This window comes from Sinocyclocheilus anshuiensis, unplaced genomic scaffold, assembly GCF_001515605.1.
Source record: "Sinocyclocheilus anshuiensis isolate Anshui unplaced genomic scaffold, SAMN03320099.WGS_v1.1 scaffold1531, whole genome shotgun sequence".
NCBI lineage: Eukaryota > Metazoa > Chordata > Actinopteri > Cypriniformes > Cyprinidae > Sinocyclocheilus > Sinocyclocheilus anshuiensis.
The window spans coordinates 859,179-869,467 of record NW_015551200.1 but is presented as its reverse complement, the minus strand read 5'-3'; the positions used below and the strand labels follow the sequence as shown (position 1 = coordinate 869,467).

Below are 10,289 nucleotides of genomic sequence, written 5' to 3'. Positions count from 1 at the left end.
TATAATTTACAGTGAATAACCGTAAATTGACATTCCCAGAATTCCCTGCGTTACATTTCCAATTTGATGGGGGTTTTTTTGTTAAAATAACTGTTTCTTCTTAGTTTTTTCTTATCAGTTGTGTACATTAGGGTTTATTGCATTATTTCAGTTTCATGTGTGTTACCATGATGGTGTTTAGTGTTTGTGTGAATGACACTGTGCACCTTCTATATATGTTAATATTTAAAAGCTGCTTGTGATGGGCTCTGGTTCATCATGTGACTTTCTCATCACCACCTGCATTTGGTGGTCATCATTGTATTACAAAGGTACAAAACAGATTTCAGTACGTCAATAGGTTGGTATATTAACATTATATCAGTTAATGAAATTACAGTATTTAAATGTAAATTTAAGTTAGATCCATAAAACCTAAAATGTTTCTACCGTATTTTTTACGATAAAATTCTGGCAACCACAGCTGCTGTTTTTATACCATAAATTTTACGGAATTTTTTTTTTACAGTGTGATAGAACTCACCCCTCACTTGATCGGTCTCCCGTATTGTCTTTAGGGCTCGCCGTGGCCCTTCCTTGTTCATTTCCATGGTAACAACCACACCTACTGGCAGACCAAGGGCACGCAGAGAAGCTGCCAGTTCATGCCCAGTCGCTTCCCACATGTCATTCTCAGCTGTTATAATCCCAACATGTGCCCAGCGGAAAAAGCGCAGCACGGAGAAGAGCACACGAGAAGACAACGGGAGCGGCCGCAGGAAGGTGGAATACATTCCCTCATCCATGTCAGCCTTCAGACAAGCCCAGGACAGGATGCCCTTGTTCCAATTCTTTGCCAGCAGCGCAGCAACAGTGCAGTAGCCAGGGTTTGCCGGTCCAAGAAAGGCCGAACCATAGCCCTCCAGCTCAGCAAAGCGTGCCAGGGCTTTCGAGCTAGAGCAATCCTCATTAATTAGTGTGTAATCATACCAGTAGCCCTTGTTGAGGTCGGGGTCTTTGTTTATTCGGCTCATGGCTAACCGTGCAGCCAAATCTGGCAGGGCTTTGGAGTATATGGTGTCACATGCCCACGGTCCTACAATGGCGATTTTGAAGGTGGTGCCCCAGGCCTCAAAGGGCAAGTATGATAGCATGACTAGAGGAAGGAGAAAACAGTTGCCCCACCAGCTGCGGCTGCGTAGCACTGGGGTCGAGGACACAGGACACAATGAGCCATCAGGTTTTTTCACTTTTTGCTTTGAGGTTTGTTTTCGTCGTCTCTTTCCAGCACTAGACCGTGGCCATCGTGGGTGGTGGGACTGGTGAAGAAAGCTAGAGTTTATGTGGTCATCCATTTTATTTTTGTTTTACTATTAATTGTCTGGGACAATGAAAAGCGGGTGGCACTGAGAGGTGTTGTGCTGTATTGTGTGAATATTTGGTTAGCGACAGTATAAAGGCTGATAAAAAACACACTCAAAACACCCAGCTCTCGATTTGGGTTCTACCCACTGAGGGGCACTAGCCCAAAACTATTGCACAATAACCAGCCATCACTGTCTGTTTTAGAGATGGAGAGGAAAAGAGGGGGAAAAGAAAAGGGATGAAAACAGAACAGAAAAAGACAAAGTTAGGATTTTTATATGGGAATATTAATACACAATACATTGTACTCTTTTTACCGTAGTTTACTATATGCAGTAGTGATGTGAGAGTGTAACATTGGCTCAAACATCAGCATCTGGGTCATATAACTGATTATGGTACCAAGGTCAATAGATCTATACTACATTTCAAAAGTCAGTAAGATTTTTTCAACTATTTTTTTCTTTAATACTTAATACATTTTAATATTTTAATTCAGTGAGGATGCATTAAATTGAACCAGAGTGACAATAAAGACATTTACATTATTACAAAAAAGTATATTTAGAAAAATAATATTCATCAAATAATCGTAAAAAAAAAAAAAGTTTAATGGTTCCCACAAAAATGTTCATAAGCACGACTGTTTTCAACTTTGATAACAATAAAAAAATTTTCTTGAGCAGTAAATCAGCATGTTAGAATGATTTCTGGGGGATCATGTGACTGAAGACTGGAGTAATGGCTTCTGAAAATTCAGCTTTGTCATCACAGGAATAAATTACATTTTAAAATGAATCAAAATAGAAAACAGTTATTTGAAATTGTAAAAATATTTCACAATATACTGTTTTTACTCAAATAAATTCAGCCTTGATGAGCATAACAAAATTCTTTCAAAACATCATAAAATCTTACCAACCCCAAACTTTCAAATAGAGGTGTAATTAAAGATAAAAAAAAATAAATAAAATGAATGAGTAGATCTGTTTTTCTTATGTTGTACAGAAAAATACAGAAGCCCATTTCTGCCTCAGAGTAAAAAGTATTAGGACTTTATTTCTCCTAATTGTGACTGTACATCTTACATTGTGACTTAAATTCTTATTTTAAACTTTATCTCACAGTTATCTTATTTTTTTACTCTGAGGCAGATTATATGATTAACAGATAAAATATATTTATATTTTCGTATTTGTTTATTTTAATAAAATAATATATGTTTTTTTAATAGAATGACATCTATTACTTCTTTAAGAGGCAATCCTCAATTAAATTATTAAATGTTGTTTGCTAATAAGAGTTTTGTTCTTCAACCCTCTTACCATCCTGTCCTTCCCACTGTGATCCTAGACCTAAAATATCTAACTGCAGGCCTGGTCACCTGACTCATGTGCCATTGGTGTTTAAAGGTGGAGCTGGGGTGAAGTGTCACATGACTTGTACCAGGCTGTCTGCCCATTCCTCCCTCCCTCTATCCATTGCTCAGCAAGCAGCAAGCAGATTACAATTAAAGAGCTCTGCCTTCATTAGCCCTGGCCATAATAACTGCCAAATAACGTGAGGCTTAATCAATCTTAATCTTAATCAACCTTATCTCTTTACACCATCATCACTCTACTGACCTGTCAAAAGCCTTTTGTTCTTTAATGTTTTTCTGTGTTCTCCACCCTCTAATTCATGTCTTTATCATTCTGTCTAAATTCTGTAAAAATGTCCTGTCTACCCCTCACTTCTTAACCACTAGGTCTGGCTTACTCTCATTCTTTGGACTTTTAGCCAGCTCTGAAATAACTCAGGATTACAGAGGATTGCACGGGACCTTGCTGTCAGACTCACGCTACACCTTTGTTTGAGAGCCTTACTGTCTGCAATATTAGAGAACTGTCACACCACACAGCCCCCCATTTACTCAGTCAGTTTTTATGTACGACATTACAGCACAATGGTTTCATCAGCTAAAGAAATTTCACAATCTGTGTAAATATTTAATTTGTACCGTTGTGTATGAAATGTGCTATGTAAATAAGATTGCCTTGCCTTGTAGTACTTAAATATGTAAATCTAGTAATACAGCTACTGTGATACGACAATATGGTTATATCAGCTGCCATACAAGCTCTCCAGATATTCCTCACTACTAAAAAGATTACTAATAAGTGTTTTAGATTGTTAATTTTTTTCAAAGGGGATGTCCTGTTATATAAATGTGCCAGTGTTAGTTGATCGTTTGTTGCTTGAAATGACTGCTTGAATCTCATGACCTGATCTTGGATCACATTTTGTTTCAATCAAGTTATTGTAACTTTGTGATGTCACATTATTTTACCATTAACACTAAAGACCACTAAACTGGCAATTTTTTGGCATTACATTAAATGGACAATACTATTTAAATAATATTTCTTTATCTACAAAGACCCATATATTTGAATGTTAGTGAATGTATCCCTCAGGGAAGTCCTATTCCTCTAAGCCTCAGGGACTACTCTAGCAAATTCAATATTGAAAACTACTCTTACCCTTAATAAAGAATTGTTAGTAAAAGAGCAAAAGATCGGCTAACCTGGTAAGTGTGGCTAATTGAGAGCCATGGCGAGTACTCGTCCCATTAGAACACAGAGAGTCTGAGAAGAACCAGAGGGGGACCAGAACAGCACTTCCAGGGAGGAAATAGTAATAAGAAATAACAAATTCCAAATTAAAAATGTAAAAGTCCAGATTGAAGGTGGGGAAAAGACAGATATTCCATGTCAAAATAGATGGAAAAGCTTTTTTTTTTTAAAGTCCTTTGTCTTATCGTCTTTGGAAAAAATAGTATAAAAAATGTAGATGTAGAAATCCACCTTTCTCTTTTTAAAATGGAGAGTTGATCTTTGGTTTGTGGTCCCTGGAGGTTGGAGGCCCTCTATTTGACTGAGTCCTGACCCAATCTGGAGAGCCTAATGGGGGAAGCCACTGGAACAAGAGCCTCTCTGAGTCCTGGGTCTTACTGGGAATAGGCAGATTTACAAAGAGAGAGAGAGACAGCAAGAGATAAGGAACGAGCAGAGGAGAAAGGAGGGGCAGGCCGGGAATCCAAGCAGTGACTTCTTAACCCTCTTTAGCCTATAATCCACACATACATGGCAAAAGGCATTGTCTCTCCTCAGTGTGCATATGAGCTTGTGGTCCAGTAACATTCAAGATACTGACTTACAATTTAAAGTAGAAATAATAACAACACTTCAACACTGACAATTTTTAATTAACTTTAATTAATTAATTTTAATTATTTGTAACCAATTTTAGTGTTTCTAGTCTAACTGTAAATGGAAGTTTTAGGCAGACTGTTTCATGTTTAATGTAATCCCATGATGAATATTACACTAGATAGGTTGTATGATGGTTTCTAATTAACCTGAGGATTTGATCCCGCTGTCTGTGTGGGATCAGCAGTGAGCCATCAAACGTTACAGATTGTACAAGTAACACTTTATTTTAGGGTGTCTGTTACACGTTACAAGTACTTACCATTATAAAAACAATAAATTATGCAGAATTTCATGCAAGTAACCCTAAAACAAACCCTAATCCTAACCCTAATAGTAAGTACGTGTAGTTAATTATTATTACTCACTTAAATGTGTAATTACACTGTAACAAGGACACCTTAAAATAAAGTGTAACCATTGTGCCTGTACTGTCCCACTCCGTCTTGTTGCCTCAGGTGCACTCTGTAATTTTTGTTTATGTTGCACTGGCCAATATGGCAGTCGTCTTGGATACCTAAAATGGCTGTACAACTCACAGTCAGCCTTGATTAATGAAAGTGAAAGATAATAGTAACAGTCCTCATTTCACATTAAAAAATCCCAAGTATCAATGTGTCCCCCTTTCTTTTCTGCTCCTCCTCCCTACTTCTTGATCTTTCTTGAGTTTATAAGCTTGGCTAGTAGGCCTATAGCTCCCAACATGTGAAAGGAGATTTGAGTTCCCAGGAAGCCCTAAACCATCATACCTCTTTGTTCATTGTGACACTGTGTCCAATAGCACAAGCCAATCGCACTCTTCTTAGAGTTTGTTTTGACATAAAAGCTACATTTCAGTCTGATATTTGCAAGTCAGACATAGATGCGCTTAAAGCAGCAGTATGTAACTTTTGGCGCTCTAGCGGTTAATAAACAGAACTGCACACATCCCACGGAAGAACATTCCAACCGGAGCTACTTCTCTAAGTTTATGTCTATGGCGATTCACGCAGGTATGTGTTACTCCGCAGCAGTGACGACCCGACCAGGCTACAATAGTCCAAATATAAGTACTTATTATAAGTGTACCGTAGTGATTCGGAATAAGACAAAAACGCGGTTTGGAAGATAAATTCATGATGTACTCGCTCATTATATACATTTTGCACATTTTTAACACAGAAAAAGTTACATAGTGCTGCTTTAAAGGCCTTCTGGAGAAAACTGGAACGAAAGGCTACAGGGTTACCAAGCTGTTATTACACGAAGCAGCATTCAAAAAAATGAAATGAAAGGATGGAGGTATATGAGACAAGAGAGAGGGGGCTGTGAGAGATCATTCAAGCACTTGTGGTGCGGCAAGAGCTCTAAGGTCAAAACCTGTTAAGATTATGTCCCGACTATATCCTCGAGCAGTCCTCAAGGACTGGAGCAGTGCTCAGACTTTTATACAAATGTAGGCCCTATACAAACTAATTTATGCAAATCAGTTTGACCAAAATTTTAAATATTAATTTGTAAAATAGAAATGGGTATAAATTATTTAACAAATAGACACATAAGAGTGGCTGATGGTGATTACAATATGGTGATCACAATAATCACCATAATTAGTCCCATTAAGAGAATTCTTTTGGAATTATCTAAAAAAGATTTATGGAAAGAATTAATGTTTAACTTGATGTTGATGCTCATAAAACAGGTGCAAAATGGAAAGAGAAAAATTGATTTTACAAAAAAAAAGTTAACTCCTAAAAGCCTCAGAAACATGTATTTACAATAAATACATATAGACTCTCTCTCTCTCATACAATCTGTATATACTGTTCAGAATTTTGGGGTCAGTAAGATGCTTTTAAAAGAAATTAATACTTTTATTCAGCAAAAATGCATGAAGTTGATCAAAAGTTAATGCTGTATGACAGCATTTTGGTAAAATGCTTTTGAATTTTAGCACCAAATTAGCATATTATGACTGATTTTTGTAGGATCATGTGACACTAGACCGGAGTATATAATGACTGCTGAAAATTCAACTTTGCAGGAATAAATTGCATTTTAAAATATATTAAATTAGAAAACAGTATTTTAAATTGTAATAATATTATACAATGTTATTGCTTTCATTGCATTTATTTAATTTAATATATTTAATTTAATAAATGCAGCATTGGTCAGCATATGAGACTTCTTCTCAAAAACATTAAAAAAAGAATGTTGCGTAATGGTGTTATGCACCATATTCTTTTACCTTAAAGTAAATGGTTTGGTGTGTTCTAGAATATCTCTTTCGCTTGATCCAGTTAAATCTTTCCTTCCACTAATTGCCCTCATTAATGGTCCTAAAAGAAGGACCTCTATACGGCCACTGGCGATATTGGCTTAGCTTTGACCGCAGCACTATTTAAACACTATGTGGCTGGCTCATATTAATCAGAGAGCTGTAAGAGCACTGGAAACAAAGTTCACCTTTTGCCTCAACATAGGTGCTGGATGGAGAAGACACACACATTGTCTTAGTCCTTGTATATCCTTAAACTCCCATTCTCAAGTTTTATTACCTAATTTACTGTACACCAGGATGTATTATAGCACCACTTGTGTCTTGATCAAGGTCATAATGGTGTCAAGAGGTGGAGGGGATACAACCCTTAAAGGCTTTCGGTCGGTCATGACTAGCTCCTGCCCTACACTTTTAACTTGTTGCTGACTGGAACAAGTAACTGTCTTGTCTCAAGAGCACTAGCCTGCTTCTGTGTGTCTGTGTGTGTGTGTGTGTGTGTGTGTGTGTGTCACGCTAGCTCATGATTGATAGGAGTACATTTTAAGTTAATCAGATTAGTCAGATTGGGTAGTGCTGTAAAGAGCAAGCCTCTTACGTCTGATCGGAGAGAGAGAAATGAGGTGGGGGGAGACAGGTAGCAACATAATTTGCCTGAAATAATTGTTAATTAAAGTTTGACAGAATTATTAGTACATTATCATAGTAAAATCATGCTAATTTATAAATACATACACTAAAATGTATGACATGGCAAACAACGTGTAGGCTATGCTGTATTTGCGTAAATCTGCACCATTTAAAGAAACAAGGAAAATCCTCAACCTCATGTCCTTCTAAACCTGTACAAATTTCTGTCATCTGGAAACACAAAAATATTGTTTATGGCAGAATAACTGATGGGTCGTTCACAAAGAACGTGTTTTTACATTCCACTGCACATACACTGCACTACATCCTAACCCCACCCCCCCCTCGCCACATTAGACCTTTTTTCATTCGACTACACTGCACTGCTCTTAAACAAATCCGTTCTGTATTAATGGCCTCAAACGCCCTTTTCCATAGCTGCAGTGAAAGTGAATGAAGTGACCACGGCTGTCAAGCAAATTATTTTCATAACTAGCCTACTTCAGTTCTGTTCCTCATTAGACTGGAATACAAAAGTCAGTAAATGGCATGGGGTTGGTATTGTGATTTTTGGTTGAACTAGAAATCTTGAGCCTAATCTTGAGATGTGATCAATTTCCCTAAAACCAAGTAGAAGGCCTGGTGACTGCTTTGGAAATCTTAAGCTGGGAAAACCTATTCAAGTTGACTGTTTTACCAAGTGTAGTGTATGTTAAAAACATTTCAGTAATTGTCAAGTTTAAATTGACTGACTCAAATTAAATCGATTACTTGAAGGCATACATACAATTACAATACTTTTTTGTACTCTTTGTGCAATAACAGAAAGATTTAATGAAATCAAATAGAGTTAAGCATTATAAAGATATTTATTGATATTACTATGTAGTACAAAGTAATCAGCATTTCAGATTTGAAAAAAAGAGAGGTAATCTTAACTTCTAAATCATCCAAGTGGCATTATATTATTTTTTTTTTAGACTTACCTTTTTCTAAACATATACAAGAATAACAATGTTTTCAATAGCATGTTTAACAGGTATTCCTATATAAATCACATATAGGGTAGGCCTTAACTGGCCATATTTCATTGGTTTTTAGCATTTAACAGATCTTATGTTCAAAAATTTCTCATTACAGTCCAAAAACTGTGAGACTCTTGTTTATTGTCCACAACTCTACATGGAGTTATATCATAATCTTGAAAGAGGGACAGTCTATTGGTAAGAATCCCAAAGGCTTCAATATTCTCCAGCCCAGGGCACCACTGACGGAGGCAGCGGAAGCAGAATGGTGTGCTACAATGAGGGCAGATGATGTTGGGACAGCCTTTTCCATTGTGTGTAAGCAGGGCCTTGCACCCTGGACAGGCCCTGAAATATGGACATCCTCTCACCGAACTGTGTGGGTCAGTGATTTTTGTGTTGCTGAGGAGTGCAGCAAGGAGCGCACAGTTTGGCAGTGTGCAGGAATTGGTGGTCGGAGTGTCGCGTGGCCACTCTCTCTGACACGCCAGGCAGAACTGAAACACGGACCTCTTCAATTTAGAGCAAGACCTGCAGACTGCACACTGACCGTCCAAATCTCCCACATTAGACTGATGACAACTAGGACACTAGAAGGGGGAAAGAATTTGTGAGATTTGGTCACAAAATAAAATAAAAGAGGGGCTCCACTTCACAGATTCACTTACTTTTTTCACTTAAAAATTATGGTTAAGCGAAAGAAAAAAAAGTGAGTATTTACACAAGTTTTACAACTTTTCTAAACCTTTTTCCAAATCTTTTTCTAAGCTTTAGAAATTGACTGAGGAATCAAGAGGCAGTTAAGTTTTTATAATTTTTTGTATAAAGTAACTTTAATGCACAAACTGTGCAAAGCTGCCTAGATGCACCAGATGATAAACTCATCTGAAACAAGCACAATGCAGTCACAATAGCAAAATATTTGGGCAATAAATTCATTGTTCGTTGTCAAGAGTGTAACAACGTATAAAGCACTGCTCACATAAAAGTCATTTTCAAGCCGAACAGTTGTTGGTCAAAGCAGCCATTCACATGGCCAACTTAAACAAAAAAATAGATTCCTAATGAAATTGCAAATTTTCGCAGAACAGTTAATGTGACTGCAGCTTTAACTGAAGTATTTATTTATTATTATTATTAATAGGCCTAGTATTATAATTAGTGCTGTCAAACGATTAATCGCGATTAATTGCATCCAAAATAAAAGTTTTTGTTTACATAATATATGTGTGTATACTGTGTATATTTATTATGTACATTTAAATACACACACATACATTTATATATTTAAGAAAAACATGTTATATTTGTATATTAAATATATTTTTATATTATATAAATTATATAAATATAAATATATAGCCTACGTGTAAATAGGCCTACATGTAAAGCTTTTAAGTTCTGGCGCTTTTATTTTAGCTATCATTTATCATGAGTTATATTATTCTGTGAAGATTATCTTGATGGACAAAACGTCTAAGTTTCATGAATTATGATTGAACACTGAGCTTATTTTTTGCGATAATCCAAACGCCTATGGAAAAATCCCATTGGCTTTTTGTCGAGGGTACCAGTGCGATGCTAACAGCCGATCCGCCTACAAAGTGACGCCATAGTTCCCCCACTCTATTAAATACAATGTTTACAGTAACATGTCTAATAAGTTTACACTGCACGATTTTAGCCCTGATTTTAACTCGCCGACAGGTTGTGCGAAATCGCCGACAAATGCCCGAAATCGGAGGAGGCACGGTGCTGGTTCACGCCAGTGACAATCAC

At 36.8% G+C, this 10,289-nt stretch overlaps 1 long non-coding RNA gene and 1 pseudogene across 1 annotated transcript in view; both read right to left on the bottom strand.

The window, feature by feature from the left end:
• The window catches only part of LOC107663367 (retinal guanylyl cyclase 2-like), a 17,585-nt pseudogene extending 13,494 nt beyond the window's left edge, over positions 1-4,091 (bottom strand).
• Positions 4,092-8,445: 4,354 nt separating this feature from the next.
• LOC107663383 (uncharacterized) overlaps positions 8,446-10,289 on the bottom strand; it is a 4,036-nt gene continuing 2,192 nt past the window's right edge. Inside the window, exon 3 of the long non-coding RNA XR_001631323.1 lies at positions 8,446-9,100. This is a non-coding gene — a long non-coding RNA (uncharacterized LOC107663383). The remainder of the gene's footprint in view (positions 9,101-10,289) is intronic.